A 7,423-nucleotide genomic window follows, 5' to 3' on the forward strand; every position below is an offset into this window, starting at 1 on the left:
GGAACAATAGTCATGTTATTAACAGTCTGTAGTAATTGTTGATGTAGATAATGAAGGAACAATAGTCATGTTATTAACAGTCTGTAGTAATTGTTGATGTAGATAATGAAGGAACAGTAGTCATGTTATCAACAGTCTGTAGTAATTGTTGATGTAGATATTGAAGTAACAGTAGTCATGTTTCCAACAGTCTGTAGTAATTGTTGATGTAGATAATGAAGGAACAGTAGTCATGTTTCCAACAGTCTGTAGTAATTGTTGATGTAGATAATGAAGGAACAATAGTCATGTTATTAACAGTCTGTAGTAATTGTTGATGTAGATAATGAAAGAACAGTAGTCATGTTTAACAGTCTGTAGTAATTGTTGATGTAGATAATGAAGAACAGTAGTCATGTTATCAACAGTCTGTAGTAATTGTTGATGTAGATAATGAAGAAACAGTAGTCATGTTATCAACAGTCTGTAGTAATTGTTGATGTAGATAATGAAGGAACAGTAGTCATGTTTCCAACAGTCTGTAGTAATTGTTGATGTAGATAATGAAGGAACAATAGTCATGTTATTAACAGTCTGTAGTAATTGTTGATGTAGATAATGAAGAAACAGTAGTCATGTTATCAACAGTCTGTAGTAATTGTTGATGTAGATAATGAAGGAACAGTAGTCATGTTATCAACAGTCTGTAGTAATTGTTGATGTAGATAATGAAGGAACAGTAGTCATGTTATCAACAGTCTGTAGTAATTGTTGATGTAGATAATGAAGAAACAGTAGTCATGTTTCCAACAGTCTGTAGTAATTGTTGATGTAGATAATGAAGGAACAGTAGTCATGTTATCAACATTCTGTAGTAATTGTTGATGTAATATAGATCTATGTATTTGTTGAAGGAACAGTAGTCATGTTATTAACAGTCTGTAGTAATTGTTGATGTAGATAATGAAGGAACAGTAGTCATGTTATCAACAATCTGTAGTAATTGTTGATGTAGATATTGAAGGAACAGTAGTCATGTTATCCAATAGTCTGTAGTAATTGTTGATGTAAATAATGAAGGAACAGTAGTCATGTTACCAACAGTCTGTAGTAATTGTTGATGTAGATAATGAAGGAACAGTAGTCATGTTATTAACAGTCTGTAGTAATTGTTGATGTAGATAATGAAGGAACAGTAGTCATGTTATCAACAATCTGTAGTAATTGTTGATGTAGATAATGAAGAAACAGTAGTCATGTTTATCAACATTCTGTAGTAATTGTTGATGTAGATAATGAAGGAACAGTAGTCATGTTATGAACAATCTGTAGTAATTGTTGATGTAGATAATGAAGGAACAGTAGTCATGGCATTAACAGTCTGTAGTAATTGTTGATGTAGATAATGAAGGAACAGTAGTCATGTTATCAACAGTCTGTTGTTATTGTTGATGTGATAATGAAGAAACAGTAGTCATGTTATCAACAGTCTGTAGTAATTGTTGATGTAGATAATGAAGGAACAGTAGTCATGTTATCAACAGTCTGTAGTAATTGTTGATGTAGATAATGAAGGAACAGTAGTCATGTTCTGTAGTAATTGTTGATGTAGATAATGAAGGAACAACAGTCTGTAGTAATTGTTGATGTAGATAATGAAGGAACAGTAGTCATGTTATTAACAGTCTGTAGTAATTGTTGATGTAGATAATGAAGAAACAGTAGTCATGTTATCAACAGTCTGTAGTAATTGTTGATTTAGATATTGAAGGAACAGTAGTCATGTTATTAACAGTCTGTAGTAATTGTTGATGTAGATAATGAAGGAACAGTAGTCATGTTACCAACAGTCTGTAGTAATTGTTGATGTAGATAATGAAGGAACAATAGTCATGTTATTAACAGTCTGTAGTAATTGTTGATGTAGATAATGAAGGAACAATAGTCATGTTATTAACAGTCTGTAGTAATTGTTGATGTAGATAATGAAGGAACAGTAGTCATGTTTCCAACAGTCTGTAGTAATTGTTGATGTAGATAATGAAGGAACTGTAGTCATGTTACCGACATTGTGTAGTAATTGTTGATGTAGATAATGAAGGAACAGTAATCATGTTATTAACAGTCTGTAGTTAAGATTGTTAATTAAGGTACGGTTGTCATGCTAACAGCTCTCTGTTGTTGTTAAACTAAATTATTACATTGTCCTTTTATATAAGTCTACTGTAATAGTATTAACTTGGTATACTACTAGGTGGCGTGGCTTCTGGTAAAAAATCAGACTTTGATAGCAGTACACACCAAAGTAATCTTAAGGAGTGACCGATACAGCGTCTCTCATGAGAATTTCCGCACATGGCAACTGAAGATACAAAATGTCACAGAAAGTGACAGTGGTTACTACATGTGTCAAATTAACACCCTGTCTTTAAAACAAAACCTGCTTACCTGGAAGTAGTCGGTAGGTAGCGCTGTTTAGTACTTTGATTCTTATGAATACGTTAGATTATGCTTATAATGACTAAACACAGAATAAAAGAAAAAAATTTATAACATGTTCTGAATTTAACATTTGGTGTGAATAATATTTTAAAATAACATGTCTCTAAAAGTCATTGGTTAAAATATTTGCATGGAATCCAATCATAACGTTTTAGTAGCAGTTCCATTTTTTACTCTGGTTCTAAATCTCAAATTAGGTTAGATGTTTAATAAATTAGGGTTAATTAGTTCACGGATAATCCATCATAGATAATAAGTTACAAAGATATGATATATGGAGATAGGATAATTGGTTTGTGAAAAATTATCTTATGTTTAATTACACCCCGTGAATGATTTTGTAAATAATTCAATATGGTAAAACACAAATTAATTTGCCATTCTCGGGTACAGCTATAAGTCTACAGATTTATAACGCTAAAATCAGGGTTTGATTCTCTTCGGTGTGCTGTAAGAAACACACACACACACAAATTAATTACAATTTAGTAACCCAGTTTGGAAACGTAACATCTTAATCTGACTGATTGCCTGATAAGACAACGAAACTTACTTTTTAATTGGTAGAAGATTTGTTTTAAAATCATTATTTTTATTGTTTTCAGATTTGAATGTATTTTATGGATTACAGAAAAGTGTATTTTAAAATGAATTGACTTGTGTTAGTTCTGTGTCTCAGGCTTTCCTGGATTACAAAGAAAAAGTCATTGAATACGACTCCGGTTTTCTGGACTATAGTTAAGTGTAATTCAAAACGAATCTATTTCTCTTTGTACTGACTATTGAATTACGTACAACACGTGATGTTTAAGTAGCTTCCAGTATTGTACGTTGCTATTCCTTCAGTTAAGAAAATTTGTTTGTCGTGGCAGTTCCTCCCTCGTTTGACGTCGGTACAACGAGTAACATTACAAGTGTTACAAGTATTTGCAAAACGTGACGCTCACGTGCAACGCCACAGGACACCCGGTCCCTTTGATCAAGTGGTGCAGAGAAGATTCGAGAAGTTTTAAACTTGGAGATAGACAAGGTAAGAAACAAAGTGAAAGTTTTAAAACTCATCCATTAAGTTTTGTAAAACTAATGATAGTGTTAAGCGTTACACTTAGATTTATTCACCAATATTGCTAATCTGATGACCCTAACAACTTTGAGCCTAAGCTTTATTATCCTGATTGGCATGTAACAACAACATAGCTGATGGTCAGAGTTTTGTTTCTACCGCCAGCTATAAATCATATACTGGGAGAGCGAAAAAAACTCTTCCGGAGTTCTATTCTACAGGATGGCTACCGTGATGAATGACTACCGTGATGAGTGACTACCGTGATGAGTGACTACCGTGATGAGGACTACCGTGATGAATAGCTACCGTGATGACCGTGATGAATGACTACCGTGATGAATGACTACCGTGATGAGTGACTACCGTGATGAATGACTACCGTGATGAATGACTACCGTGATGAATGACTACCGTGATGAATGGCTACCGTGATGAATGACTACCGTGATGAATGACTACCGTGATGAATGACTACCGTGATGAATGACTACCGTGATGAGTGACTACCGTGATGAATGACTACCGTGATGAGTGACTACCGTGATGAATGGCTACCGGGATGAGTGACTACCGTGATGAGTGACTACCGTGATGAGTGACTACCGTGATGAATGACTACCGTGATGAGTGATCTACCGTGATGAATGGCTACCGTGATGAATGACTACCGTGATGAATGTTACCGTGATAGGAATGACCGTGATGAATGAGTGACCAATGACAATGGCTTACCGTGATGAATGACTACCGTGATGAGTGACACCGTGATGAATGGTTAATGTGATGAATGACCACCATGAGTGACTACCGTGATGAATGGTATACCGTGATGAATGAAAGGAATGGCTACCGGGATGAATGACTACCGTGATGTGTGACTGGTGAAAATAAATGACCGTGATGAATGATTATACTGATATGACTACCGTGATGAATGCCTACCGTGATGAGTGACTACCTGATGAAACAGACTTACCGATGAGATGCTACCAATGATGAGTGACTACCGTGATGAATGACTACGATGGAGTGACCTGTTGACATAAATGACTACCGTGATGAGTACCGGAATGCCCGGATGAGTGACCACCGTGATGAGTGACTACCTGATGAGTGGACTACCGATGAATGGTATTACCGTGATGAATGACTACCGTGATGAGTGACTACCACCGGATGAATGGTTACTCTAATGAATTATAAACCGGAGTGAGGACTACCGCAAAGATGATGAATGCTACCGGATGAATGACTACCGGGATGAATGTATCTACCGAGCGTCACCGCATTAGTGACTACCGTGATGAATGGCTACCGTGATGAATGACTACAGACAGCTGCTACAAATGTGAGAATTAATCACCTACCGTGATGAATGACAACCGGTGAAAGGTGCTGAGAAATGACGGTGATGAGTGACCATGATGATGAATCTACCTACCGTGATGAATGTTGACTACCGTGATGAATGGCTACCGGGATGGTTTACCTACCGTGATGAGCACACGATGAATGACTACCGATGATGCATCACCGTGATATGACATCGTGATGAATGTATTACCGTGATGAATGACTACCGTGATGAGTGACTGACCGTGATGAATGGCTACCGTGATGAATGGCTACCGTGATGAGTGACTACTCGTGATGAATGGCTTCCGTGATGAAATTACCGGGTGAATGATACCTGATGGCTACCGTGATGAATGACTACCAATGGTTCCATGTTGAAACAGACGTAGTGTATGACACCTTCAGTGACTACCGTGATAAAGACAGTATACATAGTAGTAGTATCATAAAACAGACATGATAGTTAATAAATGCATACATTTTCTGGTAATAGTATCATTGTTGAAACAGACGAGAAGTTTATAAATGTATACAATACTCGTAATAGTATCATTGTTGAAACAGATAAGGTATTTAATCAATGTATGTATATAATTTCATAGTATTAGATATCATTGTTGAAACAGACGAGATAGTTTATAAATGTATACAACTCCTGGTTTACGTATTATTGTTGAAACAGACTATAGTAGATAAATGTATACAACCTACTTAATGTGGCAATTGTTGAAACAAGACAGTAAACGTATACAGCTTCAGTAATAATTAATATAATTGTTGAAACAGACGTCGTAGTTAATAGAAGTGTATACAACTTCATAGTAGTAGTACTATTGTTGAAACAGATGCGGTGTAGTTAATAAATGTATACAACGTCATAGTAGTGGTACCATTGTTGAAACAGATGCAGTAGTGTTAATAAATGTATACAACTTCATAGTAGTAGTACCATTGTTGAAACAGACGTGGTAGTTAATAAATGTATACAACTCATAGTAGTAGTACTCATTGTTGAAACAGACGTGGTAGTTAATAAATGTATACAACTCATAGTAGTAGTACCATTGTTGAAACAGGTGCGGTACATAATAAATGTATACAACTTCATAGTGGTAGTATTATTGTTGAAACAGATGCGGTACATAATAAATGTATAAAGCTCGAAGCAGTTGTATCATTATTGAAAGATGTAGAAATTATATGTATACAACTTTCAGTGTAGTAGCATCATTGTTGAATCGTACACACTTAATTGGTTAACAAACATAATCAATTTTCCAGTTATAGTATCATTGCCGAAACAGACGTGGTAGTTAAGAAGTGTATACAAAGTAAAGTAATAGAATGTTTGTTGACACAGACGTGGAGTTTTAATAAAATGTATACAATTTCTAATAGTAGTATCATTGTTGAAACAGACGTGTTAGTTAATAAATTTATACAAGTTCTTAGTATTGGATGTTATTGTTGAAAGAGATGCGTGGGCAGTTAAAAATATAGTACAACATCCTAGTATAAGTATCATTATTGAGAGCGACATGGTAGTTGTATTAAATGTATACAACTTCAGTTGTAGTAGTGTCGTTGTTGAAACAGACGTAATAGTTAATAATTCTATACAACTTCACAGTACTTGTAATTATATTGTTGAAACATACGTGATAGTTAATAATTCCACTACAACTTCACAGTACTTGTATCATACATTGAAACAGACGTGATAGTTAATAAAATGAATACAACTTTCTAGCAGTAGTAGTATCATTTTGAAAGAGAGAAGGTGGTTAATAAGTGAAATAGAATTTCAAGTATTATTGTTGAATCAGATTTAATAGCTAATAAATTATATTAACTTTCTTTAGTACGACGTAACTGAAGCATAAATAGGTAATAAATATATATATATTTCTAGTGTAAGTATCATTGTTGAAACAGACGTAGTAGTTAAATGTATACAATTTCAATGTAGTACTATCATTCTACAAACGTATGTGTTCGTTAATAAATGCATACAATTTACTAGTAAAAGTATCCCTTTGAAACAGACAAGATAGGTAATAAATGTATATAATTTACAGTAATAGTATCATTGTTACGAGATAGAAATAAATGTATATTTACTATTGTTGAAACAGACGAGATACGTAAATAAATGTATACAATTTACTAGTAATAGTATCATTGTTCGAAACAGACGAGATAGGTAAAAATGTATACAATTTACTAGTAATTGTATCATTGTTGAAACAGACGAGATAGTAATAAATGTACAACTTTACTAGTAATTGTATCCCTTGTTGAAACAGACGAGATAGGTAAAAAATGTGTATACAATTTATAGTAATTGCTTATCCTTGTTGAAACAGACGAGATAGGTAAAAATGTGTATACAATTTACTAGTAATAGTGTATCCTTGTTGAAACAGACGAGATAGGTAATAAATGTATACAATTTACTAGTAATAGTATCCTTGTTGAAACAGACGAGATAGGTAATAAATGTATACAATTTACTAGTAA

General features: G+C 34.1%; 1 pseudogene across 1 annotated transcript in view; it reads left to right on the top strand.

Moving 5' to 3' along the window:
• The window catches only part of LOC143241710 (uncharacterized), a 117,600-nt pseudogene that overhangs the window by 100,081 nt on the left and 10,096 nt on the right, over positions 1–7,423 (top strand). The window contains exons 6-7 of the transcript XR_013022263.1: positions 2,234–2,433; positions 6,185–6,239. The product of XR_013022263.1 is annotated as an uncharacterized LOC143241710 (transcript). The remainder of the gene's footprint in view (positions 1–2,233; positions 2,434–6,184; positions 6,240–7,423) is intronic.

The sequence above is a fragment of the Tachypleus tridentatus genome, unplaced genomic scaffold, assembly GCF_004210375.1.
Source record: "Tachypleus tridentatus isolate NWPU-2018 unplaced genomic scaffold, ASM421037v1 Hic_cluster_1, whole genome shotgun sequence".
Taxonomy (NCBI): Eukaryota; Metazoa; Arthropoda; class Merostomata; order Xiphosura; family Limulidae; genus Tachypleus; species Tachypleus tridentatus.